At 36.5% G+C, this 27,433-nt stretch overlaps 2 long non-coding RNA genes across 3 annotated transcripts; one reads left to right on the top strand and one right to left on the bottom strand.

Moving 5' to 3' along the window:
- Positions 1-97: 97 nt before the first annotated feature.
- On the top strand, positions 98-27,433 carry LOC138696585 (uncharacterized). 2 transcript variants are annotated; one of them, XR_011331421.1, is made up of 6 exons: positions 98-161; positions 536-620; positions 2,965-3,303; positions 3,512-3,706; positions 5,323-5,488; positions 18,529-27,433. It is a non-coding gene; the product is annotated as an uncharacterized lncRNA (long non-coding RNA). The 2 variants fall into 2 exon arrangements; XR_011331420.1 differs by lacking the exon at positions 18,529-27,433 and having other exon boundaries at positions 5,323-8,697.
- Positions 14,498-18,492, bottom strand: LOC138696586 (uncharacterized). Its single transcript, XR_011331422.1, has 2 exons — positions 16,328-18,492; positions 14,498-16,167 (listed from the first exon to the last, which is right to left on the bottom strand). It is a non-coding gene; the product is annotated as an uncharacterized lncRNA (long non-coding RNA).

The following is a 27,433-nucleotide window of genomic DNA, read 5'->3' as shown; positions in this document are numbered from 1 at the left end:
GGTGAGATTTGAGCTGTTTTGAGCGCGCCCTGCTATTTTGCTTCAATTCCGGTTCCGATTTTTTTTTTATTTCAATTCAATTCTTTTTTGAAGTTCTTCCCGCGTGTTGTGTGGCTGCTGGCTTGGGAAACCTCTTCGTTTGTTAAAGTTGTGCTCTTGATGTAATGTTGCTTTTCGCTTGCCTTTTGCACTTTCGTTCTAGATCTTACGTCAGTTTTATCCATAATTTATTTTTTGACTAATATAAGTATGTAACATTGGATAAACTAGCGCACAGGTAAATTTCAGTATACGGATTCCTCACTGACAATTGTATCTTAAAATACTAAAAAGAGCAGATTTGTCTGCATCATCATGCTTACTAAAAGGCACTTTTCAGTGCCAATAATTTATTTGTGTGCACAAGGTTGGAATTTTGAAATAAGAGGTAAAGGAAGAAATCCGTGTTCTGAAATTGATCCTAAATCACATTTCTTTCAGAGTTCTCTCACTATTTCCTCCTTAAGCTCATCTGTGTATGTTTTGTTTTCCACAGCTACAAAGAGAGGCAGAGAAAAGTACCGCACTATGCAGGGGACGTCGGGGAACAGATATCCCGCAATCCATTGCTCGATACACCGGTAAGCTGTAGCAGTGCGGGTGGGCATTCAGTTTTATTACAGTAAGTTATGCATAAAATTCCCGAGTGGTGGGGATGGAGTGCGCGAACAGTGGGAAGTGTACTAAGTGTAGTCGAAGAATGGAGTGTTTGTTGAGCGCACGATATTACGTAGTGTTGCATTACGACACTTGTTATTGAACATTATTTGCGTTTGTCTTCGCTATAAGTATGGTGACGTATAGTATTGCACAACGAACATTTCTAGTTGAGACATTTCTCCTGAAAAAGAAATCGTATGACAGTACCGTTCGCAAGTTTTTACGTCAATTTCGTAATGCTACAATGCCTTCGAGACAATACATAGTTAAGTTATGCAGAAAATGGCGAGAAACAGGGTCTGTTAAAAACAAAAAAAGAGAACCACAGAAGAGAGTATTAACAGAGGAGAAGCTTGCAGATATTCAAGCAAGAATTGAAACCAGTCCGAGAAAATCTTCACGCCGATTGGCGCAGGAGTGTGGTATTTCTCAAAGATCGGCATTACGGGGACTAAAAATGCTACACTTTCATTCTTACAAAGTGTCAGTGGTTAATCAGTTAACACAACAGGATCCAGCTGCCCGCGTAAATTTCTGTCGGTGGATGCTGCAATCTGTCCATGATGGTATTGTCGATCCTTCTCTTTTAATTATGACGGATGAAGCTTATTTCTGTTTAAGTGGGTATGTGAATTCTGAGAATTCAAAGTATTGGGACACTGACAATCCTCATGTAGTGCATGAAACTCCTCCTCTTCACAATCAGGAAGTCGGTGTTTGGTGTGGCATTACTGCACACAGAATCATTGGCCCTATTTTCTTTTATGATACCGTTAACTCGGAACGATATGTGCAAAACATACTGCAGCCATTTTTTGAAATGTTGACTGTGGAAGAAAAGCAATATGCCTACTTCCAACAGGATAATGCCACTGCTCATACAGATCAGAATTCAATGCATGCATTAGAACAGGTGTTCGATGAGCGAATAATTAGTCGTGGACTTTGGCCCTATCGTTCCCCCGATTTAAATGTCTGTGATTTTTATTTGTGGGGAACTTTAAAACAGAAAGTGTACAAGAACAATCCACATAATCTTGAAGCCCTGGAGAATGAAATCAGACGAGTGATATCTGAAATTTCAGAGGCTGAGATACAACGAGCATTTCAGAATTTTTTAACACGATGCAACATTTGTATTGAGAATGCTGGACATCATTTTCAACAGCTGCTTTGATGAAAGGTAAGATCTGCATCAGTTTTCAACTTCATTCATTCATTAGGTAACTCTTAACTAATAATTTAGGCCTACCTTAATGAAACTGAATGGCAGTCCATGCTGCTACAGCTTACCAGTGAATTGAACGCAATCTGTTCTCCGATGTCCCCTGCATAGTGCGGTAACTTTTCACTGGCTCTCTCTGTACTAGAAAGAACATGATCTCAGATGCTGTCTATGAATTTTTTCACTCATATGGGATCAGTACTGAAGTTTGTTGGAACAGAACAAAATAGTGCACTTGCAGTTCAGAAGTTCTAAAAATTGTTGGATCTCTCTGTGCACATGTGTCGGCAGTTCTTGCATGATTTTTTCATATTGAAACAAACCTAGTAACAGCTGAAGAATCAGATCGATATCAATTGCCATAGTAGGACTTCAAACACCTTTTAAGCAAATCTTTCTTTTTATGTTGACAAATGCCTTAAGACAACTCAGCAGACAACTTACTTTTAGTAAAATGTTTACGAAATAACAGATAATCAGCTGCTTGCCGTATAATACCATTTTATTATATGGAAACTCACTTTATTATCACAGTATACAATTTCTTTAATTTAGTTTGTGAATGCTAAACTTTGAATAATTTTAACTAATTTTGTCTGGTCTATCCTGCTAAAATGATCACATTTTTTCCCTATCATTATTTTTGTTTGAATATTGACCATTGGAACAATGTGCTCTTTCACAGTTATTCAGGTGTGAATAACACTTACTTGAGGTACATTTTGGAAGGGAAGTTCTGTATCACACACATTGATCAGTAGACAGAATTGTCCAGTTTGAAATCTTGGAACTCAATTTTAAAGCTCTGTGAACTCGTTCATTCTAACCTCATTTAGTAATATGAGAGTGGCTGCATGTATCTGTATGATATTTCATCTGCTGTACCAACATAAACCATAAACTTTTCATTAGTATCATTACTGAGTTATCTCTCAATTTAAGGAGACAGTATGCTTGCTGTAGTGAACATGTGTTACATTCTTACAAAGTCTCCACTGGCATTAACAACGACAAATAATTGTAACCAAATTTATTTGCAGATTTCCTTGGTGGACCTTCTTGCTTTGTGTGGTGTACTGATATTCTACAAAAGATCAGTGACTTGGTTTTCATCAGAGAATATTTTCTCATGGACTTATTTTCAACTACGTATGCATATATGATTATGGATTCGTTATTTTGTTTACAAGTTCCTGTCCAATTGGCAGCATTGCAATATCAATGAATTTCTGAACACAATGAATACTAAATCATATGCAATGATGCTACACAAGGACTTCATTTGAACGTCAGAAAATTTTTTCTACATTTCAAGACTGCTCCATGTTACTTCAGTGAGCTGACTGAAGCGTAACTCAACCTTCTGAAATTGGCGGAAGGTAAGATTTCTTTAAGGTTAATAGTGAATGTGGCTCTTTAAAATCAAAGTATTCATGATAAATTTCTTACATCAGAACTATGCATTCTTCTAAATTTACATTTCCTTGTAAATTGCAGTATTCTACTGTCTATCAGAATTTTGTTCTTATAGATTTTTCACCGTAATTCAAACAAGTAAGTTTACGATGTAACTTTTTTTTTTGACAGTGCGTGACTAACAACTGGCCATGATTGTTTAGCTGCTCATTTACATAGGATGAACACATATTCATCACCCCAATGTACTCTTTGTAAGAATCCAAAGTCTGTAATGAGTTACACAGCAATTAAGAAGATAAAAGCTGATATATCAACTCAACTTACAACATAATACAGGGATGCTCGCAAGAAAATTGAGTACCGGTAAGTTCAAGTCTTGAGCATTGGCAAAAAACAACTACTCTGTAATAATGTAATAGAATAATAAATGAATTTAGGCCTATATACAGTCTCGCTTAAACCTCCTGATGTTTTACGAGCGCCAGTAACATGCGAGCGTGACGTCACAACCACACTCTCCGTCTCTGTCTCTCAGCTGCAGTAGCTTTAAAACTGTGGAGCGCGATCCTTTACCTGAGATAGGTTTGATAGGGAGATGCAGAAGGCTTAATAATATCATCAGATTGCATTGAATGAAATTGAAAGTCACAAAACAGAAAAATTAGTTGAGTCAGACGTAAGTAATCATACTCGCTGAGATTATATCAGTTTTTGTAATAGTTTTACTTTTATTAGGGTTAATAAAGTTGTCGAATAACACAAAGGCACAGTGTGATAAAATAATTTGAATGATAGGCTTTATTTTAAATAGTAATTTTCTGTACAAATGAATTGACATAGCCCTAAATAGCATTATGTCTATGCTGTCAAAGCATATTCTTGCAAAAATAGCGGTTATTATATGCCTGTGTCCCGTTTAAGGAAACATACCTTTTGTGCTGCAAATTTCTATTCCAATGGCAGAAGACATTAAGGACGATAATAAAAAATCGCGACTCAATCTCTGCAGCTGTGACGTCAGGAGGATGTAAGTGCAGGAAAGTGAAGTGTGGTAAACATGAAGACTTGGCAAACACGCACACTGCAAAAAACTATAAATGATTTTTTTCGAAGAATTAAGTACAGTACAAATTGCAAATGGCTTTGACTTACAGGACAATAATGAAGCGATACTGTATTATCTTTTATTAATCATGTATTTCAAGAAAGAAAAATGCTAATAGATAATGTATGTAAGTCAAAATTAGTATACCCGCTTAATACGCGGTTTACACACGGTCCCTTGAACAGCGTCTTATCGGGGTTTATATATACATGCAAGGTCCCTACAACATACCAATTTTACGAGCGCACTTCTGGTTGATTTTGAGACTTTCTAAGTGCCAAATATGCAGCGAGTCTGTGTGCCCATATGTTGCAATGCAGCACTGCTGCTTGCTATTGGCTATCGCCAATAAGCGGACACACCTGCAAACATCAGAAGGTTTGAGTGCGACTGTAAATATAAATGCATGGTCTTGATTGCAGTCCATGATCACATACTTAAACAAGACGTTTGTTTAGTCAGCAGTGCACTGAAAATATGAATCGAGGTGATTACAGACACAAAGACTAAATTAATAGTGACAAACCACTACAAAATTCTTTCAGAGTTGACAGTTATGGAGTTAATAAAACGTAACGCATGTCACTGTGGTGTATAGCAACTTATGGCAGACTTCTTTGGCTTTAATGAACACTTTTAACACTAAAATGTCATAACCTCATAACAATTAACAGTTTGTATATAATTTTTAAAATCAGAAACTTATTTTTTTTTTCTCAGTCTGTATTTCTGACAACCATATTTGTACCACATTTATATTTTATGTTGCAGCCTCTTCGAATATTTACATTCTTCATACCGGTACAGTATTTTGTACATTCGGCAAATTGTCAACCTGACAGCACATCATAATTCACATTTAACTCTTTTCCAGATCAACTGTTATTACATCAAGTTCTACTGAGACTTTCTTTCATCCAAGTCAACACAATTGTTGAGATTTGTACACAATGTAAGCAAGTAAGAGAAACCTTTCAGCCAGTGCACAAAACATTAGAGGAATACTTGATGCATTCCTTTACATCAGGATCATCACAGAGGTTGGTTTCATCATAGATGAAAATTCTTTCGCTAAGAGGGATGAAGTTACAGGAGAATGGAGAAAGTTATATAATGCAGAACTGCACGCATTGTATTCTTTACCTGACATAATCAGGAACATTAAATCCAGACGTTTGAGATGAGTAGGACATGTAGCATGTATGGGCGAATCTAGAAATGCATATAGAGTGTTAGTTGGGAGGCTGGAGGGAAAAAGACCTTTAGGGAGGCCGAGACGTAGATGGGAAGATAATATTAAAATGGATTTGAGGGAGGTGGAATATGATGATAGAGAATGGATTAATCTTGCTCAGGATAGGGACCAATGGCGGGCTTATGTGAGGGCGGCAATGAACCTTCGGGTTCCTTAAAAGCCAGTAAGTAAGTAATTTATCTTCTACAAAATGTTGAAGTTCACTCAGTGACTTGAGAATCAATCATACTTGCTAGAAACAACGTAGGACTAAGATCAAATGCATGCAAGATGCTATACCTTGCATACTGTAAAATACTAAGTTTCCAGCCACCATGTTCAAAAATAAAAACAGATACACATAGTACATAAAACCTACAACTGACAATAGATGAAATAAGCAAAAGTTAATATATATATATATACATATACATACACATACATACAAGTCCACACCTGTGGAGTAACGGTTAGCGCGTCTAGCCGCGAAACCAGGTGGCTCGGGCTCGATTCCCTGTCGGGGCAAGTTACCTGGTTGAGGTTTTTTCCGGGATTTTCTTCAACCCAATATGAGCAAATGCTGGGTAGCTTTCGGTGTTGGCCCCGGACTCATTTCACCAGCATTATCACCATCTCAATCAGACGCTAAATAACCTAAGATGTTGATAAAGCGTCGTAAAATAACCTACTAAAAAAATACATACAATAGTATATAGAATATTATCAACTTAAAAATTTTTCGTGCATAATAATGAAGTGATTACAAGTAATGATGACGTAAAATTGAAATATCTTTGCGTTATAATGTATGTGAATTTAGTGTGAGATTTAAAATATGTATATAAAATTGAAAAACATGCTAAACTGAAGTTCGCTATACTGAGACAATACTGTATGTGACTGAGATGTTATTTATTTCTTGCCAAATATGAATAAGTGCACTGCATTGCTGGCAAATTACTTTCCAAAAAGGTACCACCATTCTTTTTCTCATATCTACATAAGATTTTGTAAGGTAGTGAAGATTGTTAATATCAAAAGGGGAATTCCATCCCGCTACAGTAACCATGTGGTCTATTAGTGCTGTTTCCTCTTCTTCAGAAAATGTAGACTTCACAATAATTTGGTGATGTTTGTTGAGTCTGTTGATCACGATATCTTTTGAAATCTTGAAAATTCTCCTTTGGTGGTAGGCAGCATGTTAGCGGTGATCTCACCTATTGCGACATTAAAACAGTTTGTGATGCATAGTTTTATCTTATGTTAGAGTATTTATGTCTTTAAGCAATATTGTAATAAACTAAGAAGGATACTTTGACTGTTAGGGTTGAATTAGCCAGCAGGCAGACTAACCTTCCGTAACCTAAAAACAACTTATGAGCATTAACACATTGCTTTTGGATGCAAAGTCAGTAGTTAACCAAGAAATAATAGAAAACATGCTTACTGATAGGTGCAAAATTGAATATTTTCCAGTGATAATATGTGTTCATGGATTTATTTCACATTCATTTTTTTATGAGAAGCATTTGCAGTCTTTAATTGAAAATCTCCACATGGTTTTCGACTAGTACACACTAGATGTGTATGATTCCGTCTACATAGATTAGAAATACAATACCACCATTTTGCAGCTTGTTTTGGTTACGGTATCAATATATTGACCAGAACTTCCATAATTTATTTATTTTTTTGATAATGGTGGGTACTTCACTGTTTGTCATTCACCCATATGAAGCCAGTTGTGTAGACCAATGTAATAAGAGTTGTTGCCCAGGGTGCGTCATAGAAGGCTGATCTATGCTACACCCACGATGAGATGATAGAGATTTGTTGGGATGCCATAGGGGAACTAGAGCTTTCGGAGAAAACCCCTTTGTGTTCTCTGGACCACGGGCTTGACCAACACAAGTTATAAATGGGAAGTACGTCGGGGATCGAACCTGGATCCACAGAATAATAAGTCAAGTGCTCTAGCAGCTATAATTTCAATGTAATTTTGATCAGAGTAGCTCCACATTAAAAAGTGTTTCTGTTTATGTCTACCTCTTGTTAGATCTTAGAAACGTTTAATGAATTTAACCTCTTTAATAAAGATGTTATATTTAGCGATTCTAAATCATCTATACAAGCCATTAATGATCATTAGTTTTAATAATTTAATAAAAATATTGGTCTTGTAAATAAAAAATTTGGAACGCCTTTTAAAACTTAAGGAAAAAAATTATATCTTTTCATTAATTCTCAAAACTAATATTTTAAATAAACTATAACAAAGTATCAAATGCTTACAATCTCTTCACAAAACAATAGTTTTGCAATGGAGTCCTTCACACTGTGAAATTCTTTATAATTAGATGCGTATTTCTTACCAAAAAAGGGTGCTATGTTCCAACAAATTACAAATTTAATTTTATCTCCTACTAATAATTACGAAAATCATCCAACAAGAAATACATGAAAAATTAAGACATGAGAGTTAAAATAAGCAATGGAATATTTTATTAAACAAAAATTTAATTGTAGAATGTCCACGAATAAAAGCTGTTGAACTTCTTTTGAATATATACGTGATGTGATTGTTTGGCTGCTCATCTATATAAAATAAATGTTTTTCGTATCCTTAATTGTTTACTTTGTAAAGAAAATAATATTATAATAGATATGACACACCTCAAGAATTGTAAAAATTTAACAGCTACAGGTCTACCATTATGGTATTGGGAAGCAAGAAGGCAAATGGAAGAACTCCAATATGCCGAGCATTAGCAACCAACCAACAACTATACAGAAATATCAGTTCTTTCATCATTAATAATTACCATAATTTTCTGGTGAACTGGATAGAAAATAAGAGCATTAGCAACCAACCAACAACTATACAGAAATATCAGTTCTTTCATCATAATAATTACCATAATTTTCTGGTGAACTGGATAGAAAATAAGATGTTTTGGAATAGAATTACTCATAATAAATAGCATTTTGTTACACATATTCGATATCTTTTTTTTTTTTTTTTTCAAGTCATTTTTTTTTGTAAGACTGCCTTCATTTTTCAAATGGAGCCCCATTGTCAATGATAGGTTAGGTCTAGGGTTTCATAAGGCAATAGTTGTCACAGACTTCCTAAGTTTACCTTTAATTTAATGACTAGTTGCGCGAATTATTGGCATTACATTCAGATTACTTTTCTCGCTTGTATGACCCTTACATGAAAGTGTTGAACAGTTGTAATATGGCTGGCTACATTGTAAGGAAGATAAAATCTTGAAATGGGAAATACTACTTTCCTCCATTTGGATCTTTTTAGCATCAGAATGCTGACAAATGTTAACCACAGCAATAAGTTGTGAGAAGGCTTTCATGTTTTCTGAAGTTTTTAATACTTTCGTTTTCGAATTATGGAAACTTGTTTCCACGCTTCTTACTTACATGGGGTGCAATATTTTCTTTACTCTTACTTCTAGAAGTGTTTTATAGGTGACTGCAAGCATGTTACAACTTTCTTGTGCTCTTTATATTACTTATATCTCCGGAATACAGTAAGTATATTACACTTCAAAAGAAAATTATTATGATTAGTGCTTGAAATTAAATATGTGCTAAGTGCCAAATTGCAGGTCACAATGTCCAAAGGAAAATGTCCTTTGACAAAAATGTCCAAATAATAAATAGTCCGAATGTCCAAAAAAAAAAAAAAAGTCCAAAGTAATAAATTGAAATGTAAACAGTACAACTTTATTTATTGATAATTATATTTTTTCACAATTTGAAGTTCATTGACGAATGGACGTAAGGAAAATTAATCATCTTCATATTCATCTTCATTCCCGACATCTTCTGAGGTGATATATACTTTCAAATGATAGGAAATTGCTTGCAAGTAAGCTTGCATGGTTTTTTTTATATATATATATATATATGTGTTATACTGCCCCACAATCTCTTCAATATGTGTTTGGTTAGAGAAGTACCTTTTATTTGCATATGGCCTAATATTTGTGTGTCCCAAACGAATTTGGACCATCAAATTTTCATTATCATGTTGCTATGCTTGTAAATTTTCTATGAAACACCATATAGATAAGTGATGAGCACCTAACACTCTTTGGAATTTCGAATGGAATGCTTCAACTATGTTGTTTGTTCGCTGTTCTCTATTTATGACAGAATTGTACATGTTCCAAATAGGAGCAGGAAAACGATATGTAATGGCTCTCCTTCTACCAACAGTTTTTCGTCCACGGAGGTACGTGTGATCGAAATAGTCTGCAAATTCCAACACATCATATGGTATCTCTTCATATACTTCACGAAAAGTATCTTCAGCGTCATTTAATGACACAAATGATAATCCCATAATCTCCATAATAGTGTGTCGTACCTCAGGTTGCCCACAATCCAGATAAGCTGCTCTAAGACCTCACTGAATTATATTTCTGTACAATGCTTGCGACAAATGAAACAAATCTTTCTTATGGACCACCAAACATTATCCTTTCGGCAATACCATAAGAAACAATCCTTGGTTCTGCTGTCAGAAACTGATCGCTCGACTTGCTTTATTACACTTAGGACAAAAATATTCCCAGGAAATTAAACCCCTTTTCCTTAAAAACGCAATCCCCTTCCCCAAATCCTGAAATAACACTAAAAACGAATACCTTAAAGCATCTCCAATATCCCCAACCTGAGGCACTATGATAGGTTCTTCATCATATGATGACTCAGAATTACTATCTGATGTAGAATCAGAAACAGAATGTTCAGCCGTTCGTTTCACTCCACTTGGATCAGCAATTCACTCCATAGTCAATCAAATCAAAAACACAACTGCTCACAAATTGAACAAATAATAGAATGATTTACTCACCATCCAAACATGTGCTTTACCTCTATGCCATTCAGACTTCATCAATAACAACCACCAATAAAATTTACACATGTATCAACCTAACCACAGAATCCACAGCCACCTCTATACTTATCTGCAAACACAAAATGTAACCACACTATAGGTCTACCACTTAGAAAAAAATATTTGAAGTCAGGACTTACCAGAGTTGGCCGTCAGCTTGTTCCCCCTCTAGTCTCCATTCTCCACGCTCCACCCTCCACTGCTAGGATGTCCGGTCCTACCGGCTGCCAGCTTGTTCCCCCTCCATTCTCCTACCGCTATTCATTGCTCCTGTCGCCATTGCTGTCATCTTCGTCTTATGAAGTGTCATCACTGTCACTCGAACTCAAACTGATGATAATTCTGTCAGTTTCATTGTCAATACTATTGTCATGATGCAAGTATTTCTGCTCATTTTCATATACATGCTGACAACGTTTTCTCCACTTTTCGACAGTGTATTCCTGGAAAAGTTTCCGAGACAACTCCTCTTTTTCTTTTAAAGAGCCGCCAATTGACTGTTGTGCAACTTGGCCTTTAATGTCCCTCCAAACCATTTCACTAGGTGAAAGGTCTGGATGATAAGGTGGGAGACGTAATGGGATATGACCATGACCATGAATTATTTCATCCACTAAAAACTGTTTCTCATGAGGTGTGTTCTGAGCTATTGTAAAGAGTTCAGCCTTACTCTTCTTAGTATCGAATTCAACTCCATGTTCTTGCAACCACCGAACGATGTCCTCTTTCAGGTGTGCTTGAGTCTGTAATTTGTCTCTCTCATTAGAGTGGTATTTTGCGTTATCCATTACAATAATGCTTGGAGACGGCAAAGCTGGGAGAAGCTGAGTTTCCAGCCACTTCCGAAAATTCTGATAATTCATAGATGTATGGTAATTGCCTGTCTTCTGTCCTGATTTAAAAATCAGTAAAGCACCCTCCACAAAACCTTTTTCCCCACCTCCATGAACAATTATCAGTCTTTGTCCTGCTCCAATGTTTGCAGTAGCCCCGATTTCAGTTTCAGACTGCCAGCATTTTGTCACCATATGAGACTGCTGAATATAGGTCTCATCGATATAAACTATATTCCACCCTTCACGTCTAAATTGTCTAATTTGATCCAAGTATTTTGTTCTCCACAAAACTCTGTCTGGGCATTCTGTGAGCAGCTTCCTTTTCGATTGGCACGTTTTCCACAAAAAAACTTATTTTTTTACTCTCTGCCTTAAAAACTCGTATCCACAGTCAATAACTTCATCCTCTTTCAGGACATTAAGGAGTTTTTTAATAGTTGAAATTTCTTCTTTTACTGTATAAAAGAAATGAATTTTTTGCCTAATAGTGCTGTCTGTGAAGCTGTCAACTTCAATTCTCTTCTTTCTTGGCGCGCTTTTTCCCGTTGAGTAGAAAATGTGAGTTTGTTCCTTGCAACAGCTTCCTTTCCTTCTTTCAGAATTGTAGTCACAGTACTCACTGACACTCCGGTAGCCTCACTTGTCATGTGTGTAATATTTGCATTTTGTATCTTATGCGTTTCTTTTATTTTTTTTAAATATTGTGCTACATTGTACACTATTTCTCGCGCTTGACCTCTAAGAGGTCTCCCGGACATACTCGAAGATTTTGATGATGTCGCCATCTCACTTTAATATGTAGGCCTGTACAATTATTTAAACCCTAAACACTTGCTACATGCATATAAAACAAACTCTGACTACGTGAAAACACATAAAACACATAAAAACTCACATTCCACAGACAAAGAGTAACAGACTAGCACTATATTGTACAGAGTGGGGGGAAATCTCTCCCTCTGCGCTGGCACACATGCGTAGACCGATACTTTTTACAATCTGGTATACCTATAACTGATGACGTCAATCTTATGACGTCACCCCATTCTCCAATCTAGCCAACTTAAATTCTCATAAACACATTACTGATATCCTATAGTCATATAGACCCAATTAAGTCTATGACCCAAGCAATGAATGAAAACAGCTTGTGGAGCTTCATCTTTAACTCTTTTCTGAAGGCCATTTAGGTTCCCAGACATCACACTCGCTCCACCATAACACTGGCCCATAAGTTTGGTTTTATAATTCAAAAGCCCCAGTACAGAAAATGTCTGTGATGTCCAATCAAAGCTAACATCATGGAAGCCAAGAAAACTTTCCACAAGTTCGCCCTTCGCACTTGAAAGAACACTGAGATTTTTTAGAAATGTCAGTTGTATCATCCACTTGGACGGAACAGAAAGAGGCATTGTTAATTTCATCTCTCACATGTTTATTGATGCATTCAGAAATGCAATCACTTATTTAATTTGGAATTGTTTTAGATTCACCAGAGAAAACAGCTACTTTTCTCATAATCATTTCTAATTTCCAGAGGGCTTTACGGAATGAGGGGAACCAATAATTCTTTGAAATTCCTCCTGTTCTGTGATGAAATACGCTCATCATGACCGTGAAAAGCCAACTCCTGCCTGCCATATCAATTATGGTGTGCATTACCAGTCTATTTAAACATACGTTTTCATTAAATTGACTTACGTATAACCTAGAACTTTTCTTTTGTGCATCTGCAGTGGTGTTCATGTTCTTCTGCAGTGCCTTTAATTGCAAAATATATTTAATGTGTTCAGCTGAATCTGCATGGCTGTGAAGACTGCGATTGACATTTTTAACTTGTCGTTATAGTAACTTCCACATAACTAGTTGTAATCGGCATATCACGAATCTTGAAGCTGAATATTGTATGACCGACCATCATTTTTTACTTTTTTCATAGTTTAGAAAACAGTGTCTCCAAAAGATTACACACTAAATCGTTTAACAGATTCATGTTTTCATCATATTAATACACTTGGTAACACATTGACACTTCACTGCACTTGTCACAACAAAGAATATATATAGACTAAAAGAACACTCACATAGTAAAATTACACTGTTGCTCACTCATGAGTACGTGCATTCGACACCTCTTACAACAACCCCCTGCCCACCAAAATTGTAAATTGAATAACTTAGTGTAACACAACACACCTGTAAAACATAACTGCTGTATACTCGTATGCACATTTGACACATTTTAAAATAAGACACCATTTGCACTTGCACATGTCCCAATGCTTTTGCCACTGCTGAAAACAGTGCTGGATCTCTTGAGGCAGGATACTGTTCAAAGCTGTTAGCGTGTTTTCTTTGATGTCATCCACATCACTAAATCGCTTTCCTTTCAGACATTTCTTCATCTGTGGAAACAAAAAAAAAGTCCGACGGAGCCAGATCGGGTGAGTAGGGTGGGTGAGGCACAAGCACCAAGTTGTTGTTTGTCAAAAACTGTCGGACCGTCAGAGCTGTGTGAGCTGGAGCATTGTCGTGGTGAAGCAACCAGTTCCCATTTCTCCACATTTCAGGCCGTTTTCGTCGCACACTCTCTCATAATCTTCGTAACACATCCAAATAGAAATGTTGGTTCACTGTTTGTCCTGGCGGAACGAACTCTTTGTGGACATCAAAAAAACAAATCAACATTGTTTTCACATTGGATCGCACTTGACATGCTTTCTTGGGTCGTTGTAAATTGGGAGTTTGCCACTGGTTTGATGCTTGCTTTGATTCTGGATTGTACCCATAGCACCAAGACTCGTCCCCAGTCACAATTCTTTTAAGAAAATTTGGATCGTTCTGCACTTCGCTCTTCAAGTTGCAGCAAACTCTCACGCGGTTTTCCCTTTGGTCATCTGTGAGCAAGTGAGGAACAAATTTTGCAGACACCCGTCTCATGTGCAAATCTTCGGTTAAAATTCGCTGGACCGTGCTCCATGACAGGTTTGTTTGCTCAGAAACTTCGTCAATGGTCTTTCGACAATCTTCATCAATTGTACGTTTGATTTTGGCAATGTTTTAGTCATTTCTTCCTGTCGAAGGACGCCCGGGGCGTGACATGTCTTCAGTTGACATGTTGCCAGATTTGAACTGGAAAACCATTTGCAGACCTGCGATTTCCCCGAAGCATCATCATTAAAGGCTTGCCTAAGCATCCCAACAGTCTTGGCTGCAGTTTTCCCTAACAGAAAACAAAATTTCACACACACTCTTTGTTCCTTGTGGTTATCCATTTCACTAATCGCCAAACGGTTGAAACAGGAACGCAAACAACACAGCACCACAAACAAACCACTTAACTCAGACTGAAGCCAACTCACTAACGGTCGCGGGAGACCCCAAACTAACACCACCTAACAGCACAACTGGTAACTACTAAGCATGCTTGTGCAACAGTTCGGTTCCGGTTAATTTTGGGTCCACCCTCATATATATCTTAATTTATCTTGTACTCGAATTGATCTTACAATGCCAGTAGTAATCCAGGGCTTTATTTTTTTTAAATTTAGAACAAATTACTTTTTTAAATCTTGTGTACACTACTTTTAACACTTGAATATAAGTAATTGATTAACTAGCAGACTTAATCGTGTTAATTATGTAAGTCTGTGCGGCTTACAGCTGTTTCGGTGCTTCATCACACCATCCTCAGAGCCTTAAAATAATGAAAAGGCCGAATTTGCATCCTCACTAATGCTATATAACGAGTGTTATGATTCATATTTGAATCTCTCATCTCATTGCCTCTTTTTCTTCTTTCCTGTTCACCAGCTTCCCCTCACTTGGGGTTTTCTCAATCGACTGTTTATCTTTCACTCAGTTAAGGACAGACCATTCCTTCAAACACAAGATGTTCAAGAACATCATCTTGCATACTCTGATATGAGAATGTTTTTTCTCTAGATGAAAGAACAGTAGTGACCCACTTCTTCGTGATGTTTCATTTTTTTTATTTTTGGTGCTTTTTGTTTGTCCTAATCAGCCAGAAGATTCACAAATATTTTTTTCTCTTTCCAACTTAAGTTCCAAAAATACTTTAAAATGCCATCTCTTTCTCGTTCTGTGAGTTCACTGTATTTTATGGAGTTCTTCTGACTGAGACTACAATTACATCTTGGTAAAAGTTCTCTTTTTTTCTTTTTCTTGAGAAGCTGTGTATTTTCACTTTCTATCATTCTTAACAAGTCCTTCATAAGCTAATCCCTACTCTCTTCTGTTTTGATTTTTATTCCAACCCATTCTCCTGGACAAGGATCGTTCTTTTTAGATTTCTTCTGTTTGTGAACTTTATCTTCACCATCTTCATTTTCTGGAATATAGTCATCATCATCATCACCACCACCACCAACATCAAATTCATTACTATTATTTGCATTATTATTTGATAGGTCTTCTTCTGACAGAGAATTTATTCCAATGGCAGTATGAGGAACCTCAAGAAGAACTTCATTCCCTTTATCATTGTTATCATCTTCACTAGGTATTTTAAGCAGAGATGGATCAACTACGATTGAATCTGCTGCAGCAGGGTCTAAGCATATGTTGTTTCCTTCTGGAGCATCTGTTTGATAGGGTTGTAAGGTTTCCTTATATAGTGAAGTGACTTCTCTGTGTAATGGATTAATTTCAAGAATTCAGCTAATTCTTGACATAGTTCTGGATCCAGCATCTCTTCATTGGTAATATCTGCAACATGCAGTGTATTGCACTATTTTAGTAATTATTCAACTCATTTGCCTCAAAGCATCAGCTTGTGCCACATTCCTATTTAATTAAATTCAGGAATACTTTTAGTGCACTTGAAATTATTCATAAACTCTTAGTTACTTATAAGAGCTAATCTTACCTCTACTCTAGGCGATCAAAGGTTCTTTATTGTGTTACTGGTCCTGTTCATCCAGGTGATGTCAGTGCAGACTTCCCATACCTTAATCTTGATTGATTGCCCACCGAATGCTCAATATCTGTTGCTATGTTAGTCGATTATATTCTCTTAAACAAATTCATTCTACTCCACATGCTCTGTTTGCTGCTCGGTTCTCATCGGATGAACTCTCTTGATCTGTAAGTAGCAAGCTGTTACATACACCCAAATGTTCGAAGTGACTTTTTCTTTCTCGTAAGAAATGGTTGAGAAATACAAACAACAAGAAGTATTTGCAACCTCCGACTATTGTTATTGCACTGTGACAAATGGAACACATTGACAGGATTGTGAATTAAATACTCACCTATACTCTAGGTGATCAACGGCTCTTTATTGTCTTGCTGATGCTGTCTCATCTGGGCTGATCTGAATGCAGACTTCCTATGTCTTAATTTTGATGGACCACCTGCTGAGTGTTCTATGTATCTTGCTGTGCTCTCCGATTATATTATTCAATTCATTTGCCTCAAGGCATCAGCTTGTGCCACATTCCTATTTAATTAAATTCAGGAATATTTTTAGTGCACATGAAATTATTCATAAACTCTTAATTACTTAGGAGAGCTAATCTTACCTCTACTCTAGGCGATCAAAGGTTTTTTGTTGTGTTACTGGTCCTGTCCATCCAGGTGATATCAGTGCAGACTTCCCATACCTTAATCCTGACTGATTGTCCACCGAATGCTCGATATCTGTTGTTATGTTAGTCGATTATATTCTCTTAAACAAATTCATTCTACTCCACATGCTCTCTTCTGGTGCTGGGTTTTCATCTGATGAGTTTTCGTAATCTGTAGGTAGCAAGCTGTTACTCTACACCCAAATGTTCGAAGTAACTTTCTCTTTTGCGTAAGAAATGGTTGAGAAATACAAGCAACAAGAAGTGTTTGCAACCTGTAATTGCACTGTGACAAATGGAACACATTGACAGGTTTGTGAATTAAATACTCACCTATACTCTAAGTGATCAACAGCTCTTTATTGTCTTGCTGATGCTGTCTCATCTGGGCTGATCTGAATGCAGACTTCCTATGCCTTAATTCTGATGGACCACCTTCTGAGTGTTCTATATCTCTTACTGTGCTCTCCGATTATATTATCTTAAGGGGGGACTATAGTGAAATATAAATTTTCCTAATTTTTTTGGGCTAGAGACTTGAATTTTGGTACATACAGTCCTCTAAGTATCTAAATACAGTCTCTAAAGCTTCATCTTCCTAACACAAATAGTTTTTGAGATATTCATTTTTTATTAAAAATGCCCTTTTTGCAAACTCTGCTCCTTGTATAAAAATGTACATGGGCCTCGACCACCCAAGTCATACTTTTCGTTCTCCATTCACTTACTGCATTCCTCCTAAGAGCAGTTCCTATCCTTTTCCCAATGTTGTTTTCATTGCCCACATATTTAGATTCTTAGCAAAAATATTCATTAATATACTCAGAATACGATTTCTAAAGGATACTGCAGAAAATACACCCATACCACGGTCTGTGGAGAAACTTTGGGCTTATACTACATTGTCTTGGTACTAGTGCCTGACGTTTCGACCGGTGTGTTGTGGTCATCGTCAGAGCATAGGATGAGGAAATAGTGTTTGAGCTTGTGTATATATATATATATGTATAGGAGTCTCAGTGGGAGAGGACTTCCACTGATAGGTCGTAGGTTCTCCTTCTGGCATATGATTGGTTCTTCGTTGTCCAATCTTGTTGAGGTCTGCATGGAGAGGAGTATTCATATTAAAGACTGGCTCTAATAAGGTCTGAAAGAAAATGGGAGTCCGTGTGGGGTGACCTCGATTCCATGTCCATTGTCCGGATGAAAGTGTGCTGTGTACATGTGTAGACACTGGTTCCTCGTTCTTAAGTATTATCTTGGAATAGACTTCTCCATGAGTTGCTGAGTTGTAACCCATCATCCTGTTAATGTTGTTGGGATGTAGTTTGATGTGGATAGCTTCTTTTTGACCAATTTTGACATGCCCTCGACAACTCCTTAAAATCTAAGAGTCAGGGCTTCAGCCTTTCTCCGTTTTTGTGGTTGTTTGTTTATTCTTTTTTATTATTATTATTAATTTATTATTTTTTTTTGGGGGGGGGGATCTCCGGCGTTCCAGCTTTTGGTAAGGAGACAGGGCTGCCACCTCGAACAAAGGGTGTCCGGGGTTGGCGGCGACAGCTGTATAGGTAGCCCGGGATGGATCTCGATGAGAGTGAGTTCCCAGTTCAGGCGTCACCTGCAAGTCTCCTTCAGAGTTGAAGAGACGGTGACACGGCTGTGGCAGAGGTGATGACGTGGGAGGGGTCTCCGAAGAGTGGCAGGCCAGTGGGGCTAAATACCCGGGAGGAGGTGTGGAGTGAGGTTGATCGCCTTTCCATGAACGCAGATGTGGTCGTTTGCCCTGACCCTGAGTCCCTCATTTGTGGCAGTGTTTCATCTTCCCTCGGCACTTCATTTTCTTGGAAGAGGGTTCGGTGGAGGGGGGAAGAGACTAAAAAAATCTCTGTTTGTTTCTTATGGATTTGACTGTTTGTCTGGAGTGAGATGAAACGAAGTTTGCACGACAAAGGGTTGATTATAATGGATAGGAATTGTGAGACAGGAAATGGGTTGGGAAGGTTCTTGACTACCAGAGACTCTTCAGACAAGTGACTCTACCCTCAATTATCGAGCTCGCAGATTTGACCCATGAGGGTTAGGTTTCTCTTTCATTAAAATGAAATACAAGCATGAATCTTTTTTTAGCATATCCCATTACAGTGCAGAAAATCTAATATGTTTATGTCCAACATATTGTCCACATTTAAATGTCCATGCTAATGATTCTGGCAACTACAAAATGAGAGTAATGATGATATGAAGGGTTCAGAACCATAGTGGGCCAAGCACCATTTACTAAAACTGTAGAAAACAAGGGTTAAAATGAAGTTATTACCATAATTCAATGGAAACATATAGCAAGTAATATGAAGTATACAAATTAAAACTAAATGGTATGTCAATCTTCATTGAACTATGGTATTCACTTACAGGCCAGTTACTTTATGGTGACAGCTCTGGCCTGGCGACTCAGTGGTTTGGGTGAGTTCACTGTTTGTTCGAAGGGGTGTTCCTTTTAGTCTTCCCCGGGCTGCGTTACCGGTCACATCTCGGGAGCGTTAGTGTGAGCGTACAGTCACGCTAAGGACTTACTACACCATCACTGTCTTGTATATTGCAATTTAGTGTGTTTGTTACGTACATTTCATTTAGTTACTTAAATAGTTGTAGTGCTTCTGTTTTGTATTGTTTAGTATGTAGTATTTATTGTCTAGATTCACTGCTATTTTCTGTTTGTGAAAATGCTGTCTGTTAGAAGCAAACTGAAAGGTCGGGTATTGCATTCGCAGTCGCGAGAAGTCGTGAGCAACGTGTAGCGCTTTATGAAGATAGCGTCGGAAGAAAAAACGTAACAAATGTTGGAAAACTTGTAGCAGAGTTTATCGCTGTGTCTGAGAGCTGTGTTAGCCAAATAATAAGGGAGAGTAAAGACATTGATAATCGGCACCAAAATCAACTGTCATAAGACGAACCAAAGCACGAGTTCTATATTTCACAGAAATAGTGGCCCACACTTAAAAAAATGTATATTATTGAAATTGAAAGACTATCGGCTTTCAGGGAGGTATCCCGACTTTAAGGAAAGTTATTTTGAAATTAGGATTTCATTGAAAAAAAAAAAAACAAAATAATCGCCAAATTGTGATGGAGCATCACAGCATTAGGGCCAAAAGTTTGCAGTATTTGAGGAAAATAAAGAAGTACAGAGAAGAAGGCCGCTCCATCTTTTACATGGATGATGATGATGATGATGATAAAGGTAACAGTGAAGCACTGATGAACATTATCGGTATTTCCGCATGAGTATATTTCATTGTTAATTAGTAATTAACTGTTAAATATAATGATTCGATTGCTGCTCATTGTATTTCCACATTAGTTTACTTCTTTAGTATTTATTATTGTTCCGAACTCCTGCTCATTGTATTTCTATTAGTTTACTACTTTAGTGTTTATTAGTGACTATTGTTCCGAACTGCTGATCATTGTATTTCCATGTTAGTTTATTTGTTTGGTAATTATTATTGTTCCGAACTCCTGCTCATTGTATTTCTATTAATTTACTACTTTAGTGTTTATTAGTGACTTGTTCCGAATTGCTGCTCATTGTATTTCCATGTTAGTTTATTTCTTTAGTGATTATTATTGTTCCGAACTCCTGCTCATTGTATTTCTATTAGTTTACTACTTTAGTGTTTATTAGTGACTATTGTTCCGAACTGCTGCTCATTGTATTTCCATATTAGTTTACTTCTTTAGTGTTTATTAGTGACTATTGTTCCGGAGTATGAAGTGAACACAGTGACAGGAGCTCAAAATTATGCAGACGCCGCAATGTGCAGGAGACCAACGTGAGACTTCATTTCTAATATGACTGTATTTCCCTCCCTCCATTCTCTCAGTCTCGGATCGGTCTCCCTCCCACAGCCAAACCTTCTCCTCTCTCGCGTCGACGAGCTGTCACCATAAAGTAACTGGGCTGTAAATTTAACTCTTGCTTTCTCCTTTTTTAATAAATGGCGTTTGGCCCACTATGGCTCTGAACCCTTCATATGGAGATTGTATGGGTCGGTAAAAAAAAAAATAAAACGAAATAAAATTATAATAAGTTAAATAGAAAACATCCTATTTCTCTACAAAAATGGAACCAATATAAATTATTCTGAAAAAATACAAATATGGAAAATAAATTTTCTGCCTATGTGTTCGCACATGTACTTTCTTTTTGCAAGACATCCATGTTGTAATGTGAGCACAGGTTGCCAGCATTACCCATGAAACAGCTAAATTTTCTGAAATGGACATCAGAGCTTCTTTTCCATGCTACTTGGTGCACTTTCGTGGACCCAGAAAACAATATTTTCATAACATTTTTCTCTTCTGATTCTACTTTCATAAAGATTTATTCAAGAACTACTTGAAGGTGTACTCCAGAAACATTTTTCTGTAGGTTTGCAAATAGCATTTCAAAGTCATTTACATTGTTTTCTTCTTCGATCAGATGGTCTGTATTCACTTCAAATATTTTCCAAAGATGAGAGCTGTTTGATGAATGAGAGCATTGCTGTCACATAAGTCTAGCCTGGGATTTTAGGGCACTAAAAATGTATGTTTATGCACCTAAAATAAGCTTATAAAATGATAAAATAAGCGCTTAAAGTGTTATAATAGGTCCTCAAAATTTTATTTATTTCTAAGAAACAAAAGTTATGATATCAAAAAAATTACAACACTTTCACTTAAAGTAATTTGCTCTGCAGTATATAACAATATTCTCCAAATTGCCCATGCTCAAGCTGTTTTTGTCAGTCAATATCCATTTGTAAGCAGAAGAATGTACACAAACTGAAGTTACAGGGACATATTTAAACATCATTTTTCATTTAAATTTCATGAGGTAGATCTTAAATTTCTCCATCCATGACTAATTTCCCATGTCTCAGCACTGAAAAACCTGGATTTTTATTTAACACACTCTGGTGAATGAACAATTTCTTTTAGATATCTACGATCTTGGAATATTGAAAAACAATACCAGTACGGTATATGAGAAAATCATCTCACAATCAAATACATATTCAATCACACAATCACTCTAGTGAATGAACAATTTCTTTTAGATATTTACGAACTTGGAATATTAAAAAACAGTACCAATACGGTATATGAGAAAATCATCTCACAATCAAATACATATTCAATCACACAATCACTCTGGTGAATGAACAATTTCTTTTAAATATCTACGAATTTGGAATATTAAACTTCAATTTTGTGAAAAAAACGAACCACTGCTAACTTTGCACCACCATGCATCTTACTTTTCTACCGGATTCGGTACATTGTCAGGCTGTAGTGGTAAAGGACGTCCGCATGATGGACACAGCCACCATACCGGAGTACCAGGATCCTGATATAGCTTTCTACCGCTTTCCTTAACTCCTTGCTCTTTCAGCAACTCAGATACGCAGGAGTTGATTCTTGGGATCAAGCGACATTTATTTATGATGTTATCATTTAATTTTACATATTTTACGATCTTGTTCCAAGTCATCGGCCCAAAATAGACTATAATGTTAATCACTTCTTTCTTCAACTTTAACTCGTCCACTTCCACTTCGTTCACAGCCGCCATGTCTATCTCGTCTCACTAACCCACTTAACTATTATCTTATCTCCCACCTTCCCCCTTACATTTTTTATTTTGTCAGCTTCCTATATCACTGATAGTTGTTCAGAGGAGTTCTCTTTCTCCTCCAGTTTGGTGATACAAATCGGTCCTATGTCTTTATAAAACTGAAAATATATAACTCAACAGAAAATCGCCCAATATAACGAGATTTAAAACCACCGAGAAATTAACTGAATGGAAAATATTATTGGAAAGTTACTTTTGAGTACTTAGAGAAATAGTTTAAATTGATGATAAAAGTAAAAGTGATCGTCTTTATAAATAAAAAGAAAATGCATAGATTGTATGCATTAACAATATATTGTTGGAAGGAAGCATCACCTTAAAGAATCTAACTACAGATAATTTATACAATTTAGTTTGGAGCTACATATCTATATGTTGTGTTGCTGGCAAAAAATTATTTTCCCATCATAAGTCATCCCTGATAATTTCAGGAGCCACTGGTGTAGTCTTTGATGATTTTTCTTTAGGCATCTCTATCTTAATTTAAAACACTCAGGGTAATGAAGAAAACAAAATGTATCTGAATACTGACAGTTTTCAGGGTTGCCAGATTGTGATGAGTACTAGTCACTATTTTCTTGGAACTGCATTTTCGTTTCTTACCCGGGGATTGTAGTTTGTGACCAGCAATATCCGCTAATTTCGATTATTTTCTGATTTTACATACTGTGGATTCGGATTTCCCAGTAAGAGCAGGAGCGCATTTAGTCGCATTTTCGATAGGATCTTTAAAGACCCGCTCCCACTTAGCGGAATCGAATCAAACAGAATTTCTCTTCACAATGTATTTAAATGGAAGATAGAAGAAAGCGGCTCATCGAATCGAACAGAATAGAATTCATGAGCTAGAATATTTATTCCACTGCTGGAACAGAATTTCTTGTTTTGGGTATGATTGTTAAGTTCTCGTAAGCCTTCGTGAAAAAACAAATGAACCACATCCATTCTTGGCTGCTTAATTTGTTTACTATTGAAACTTATTGCTGAAATAGTATGTATACAAAAATCACAATTTAATATGAACGAGTCCACACCTGTGGAGTAACGATCAGCACGTCTGGCCGCGAAACCAGGTGGCCCAGGTTCGAATCCCAGTCGGGGCAAGTTACCTGGTTGAGGTTTTTTCCTGGGTTTTCCCTCAACCCAATATGAGCAAATGCTGGGTAACTTTCGGTGCTGGACCCCGGACTCATTTCACTGGTATTATCATATTCATTTCATTCAGACGCTAAATAACCTGAGATGTTGATACAGCGTCGTAAAATAACCCAATAAAAAAAATATGAACGAAGAAAAATTAATAAATATTGTGCAGAATTATCCTTTTTTGTATGACAAAACATAAAAGTACTGTTCGGTTCGATTCCACTAGATGTGAGCGGCAGCAGACTTTCGTTTCGATTCCACTAATTGGGAGCGGGCCTTAACTGTTCTGGAAGACTTTTCTGCATCACATACTCTATCACTTTTATAATGATCTTACGGCCCTCGCTGTGAATAGTTGGTTTCACTTTCTAAGACATTGCATTATAGTTGTTGCTTACACAATCATGTAAATAGCGCACTACATTCACTGCACAGTCTGTACGTTTACCCAGAGAATCAAGAGAACATCAACTGAACATAAGTGGAGTGCCCTCTTACCCTCCTTTTCGTCGTCTGTGTTAGTTCACATACTTTCCGCAATTTTTGTTAGTGTGGTCGCACAGTATTGTTGCTAGCACATACAACTCCACTCACTCTCTGCAGTGATGAGTTACTTCACTTCCACACTCTGCTTATCAAGTAAACAGTGTTAACATTTGGGTAAAAATTATTTTTCTCTGAGAAAAATATTCATTTGGGACTAACATGGTAATTATTACAATTTTTGTTGTACTTTGTCCAAGGAATGAGCTGTTAAAATCTGCACAGTTATATTATTTCCACCCTATATATACAGTAGTAATATTGTACCCAGTGACACTCCTGGTTCACGTCTCTTGTACTTTAGTACATCATAGTGCACATAGTAGGAAAAAAATATTGGAGATATATAATATAGTACATTGTTTTTAAATGTTTAATGGAAAAAACATAGAATATACAGAGTTAGTCAGAACTTTCTCTACACTAGTGGAACAAGCAAGAGCACACTACATACGGAGAATGGAGTGTTACCATTGGCTGCGCTAGTGGAATAAACGAGAGCGCTCTAGATACAGAGAATGATTGTTGTTATTTAGTCAACTGTCCGAAGATAGGTTTGAACCTCACAAGTGATACCAGTAAGGCACAACTTATGAGGCAACTAGGCCAGGAGATAATGGAGTGCGACAAATCCTAAATATGGCAATAATAAGTAAATAATATTGAAATGCCAAAACATTTACCTACTCTACAGAAGAAGTTGAAAATGGCGTCCATTTTCTTGAAGACATAGGTCTACCCACTTCACCTTATCTTCAAAAACCTTGATCAAAGTTTTCTGAGTCACTGAATTGAAAAAAAAATTGTTATTGCATATTTTAATTCATCGATCGTGGTAGGATTGTTAGATTTAGCTGCTCCCCAAAAGAAATAATCAGGGGGTGTTAGATCGGGGGATCTCGGCAGCCACAATCTTTGTGAAGTTATTATTCTTTCACCGAAAACCTCTTCTAACAATTGCATAGATCAGTTAGATGTGTGAGCTGTGGCACAATCTTGTTGAAAGAAACATATTTAATTCAATTTCATTTAATTGCCCAATAAAAGGAAACAATATGTCTGAGCAATAAACTTCAGAGTTTACTTTGTCGTTAAAAAAATTGATCCTATAATGCATGCTCGTGATATGGCACACCACACCCCAATTTTCTGGGAGTGCAATGGTGTTTCATGTATTGCATAAGGGTTTTCGGAGGACCAGATCCGTATATTCTGGGAATTTACATACCAACCTGAAAGATGAAACCAAGCTTCGTCAGTAAAGAATGTCCTGTCTAACATGTCAACACCATTACGACGAATAAATCTTTGAAACCAAACACAATAATTTGGTCTTTTCTCATTATCTGTGGGTTTTAGTTCATGCATGACTGATACCTTGTACGGTTCTAATCCTAGTTCATTCTTTAATGCTCTATGCGCACTGGAATAAGATATGTCAGTTTGCTGTGCCAATTTTCTAATCGATTTGTAAGGGCTTTTTAGCGTTCGACCAGAAATATCTAACAGTTTTTCTTCTGTTCTCCCACACTATGAAGCATCTTGCATGGAGCCTGTCTGACGAAATTTATTGATCAGATCGCGCACTGTATCGCGATGAAGTAAATTAGAGTTTGGGAAATGTTCTCTAAACTTCTGTTTCACTTTTTCAGTGTATTTTTCACCTTCTCAAAACACATATTCCACTATAAAAGCTCGTTCTTCAACTAAATATATTTCACGGAATGAATGCAGGATTTGAGTATAATCTTGGCAAGGATGCGGTGGTATTGTTTGCATGGCTACCTCCCTAAGGCAAGGGAGAAATACCAACCAACACCAGGATATAAGTGTGTCTGCCACTGTGGAGAAAGTTTTGACTTTCTCTGTAGATGAAGGAAAATAGAAAATTGAATGCAATCCAATTGAACACAGTTCTATAGCAAACACTTCAGAGTAATGGTAAAATACTTCCTTTTGGTCTGCAATGTCACATTTTATACTAGTTTAGAGGTATTTTTAAACCACCTTGCTGTCCTACAGGACTAATAAAACAACAAAACATTATCTTGAATATCTGTGGAGAAAATGAATTTCCACCATTCAAGAAATGGAAATGTATTCACTAGTATTTTTTAACGTGGAATGTTCAAGTGGCACCTATTCTGGAAAAATGACTGTTACCATTTTTGTAATACTCTACATGTTTCTTCTTCCTTAACTGGAGCATATCAATGCAACCTGCAACATAGCAAAAAGGATACAAATAAAATATCTCTTACACATCATAATCTACAAGCATCCAAACCTATTCACTCACACAGCCGCCAACCACTTAAACATTCCACGCAATTATAGGGGTTCTGCAAAACCTCTGTCATTGTTTTGTGTATAAGATTAAGTCTTGTAACATAAAGTTGTCTTCCAACACAGATATTGTATTTATTTTTATAAGTGTATTGCACAAGTTATATTTTATTAATATAAGTGTATTTCATTAGTTATATTTAATAAAAATAAGTATATTTAATAAATGATAATTCAGCACATATTTCTTTCTCATATCCTGTCCTTTTATCTAACATATCGATTGCAAAACTAAAAAAACTGTTCTTAAGACACATTTTCAGTGTGTTATATGTTGACTGAAAATGATACTATTTCCAATATTTATACTGCATAAGCTGATTTTTTAACAGTTAAAAAACAGTGTCCTAGAGCAAGAACACAAGTGATGTTTTTATATTTCGTGACTTTGAGGATGCATTGAGATCTTTAAATGATTAAATATCTATGCACTGAGAATTTGCTTATACAGTTTCTTCATTTTACCAAAAGTATTATTAGCTCAGTGGCAGCGTCTGGATTAAGGAATGATTTCCACGAAGAACTTTGTAAGAATTTTTCTTTTCCGTGTCAGGATCATTTGAAATGTGTATTGGTAGCTGTCTCATCATGACACAATTTTTGTTTTACAATCATGTGACAAATTTGACATCAACGTTGAAGAACAGTATTATATACAGTGTGTCCCAAATTGATGTATACACATTTT

Source organism: Periplaneta americana, chromosome 3 (assembly GCF_040183065.1).
Source record: "Periplaneta americana isolate PAMFEO1 chromosome 3, P.americana_PAMFEO1_priV1, whole genome shotgun sequence".
NCBI lineage: Eukaryota > Metazoa > Arthropoda > Insecta > Blattodea > Blattidae > Periplaneta > Periplaneta americana.
This window is presented reverse-complemented; position numbering and strand designations above follow the sequence as displayed.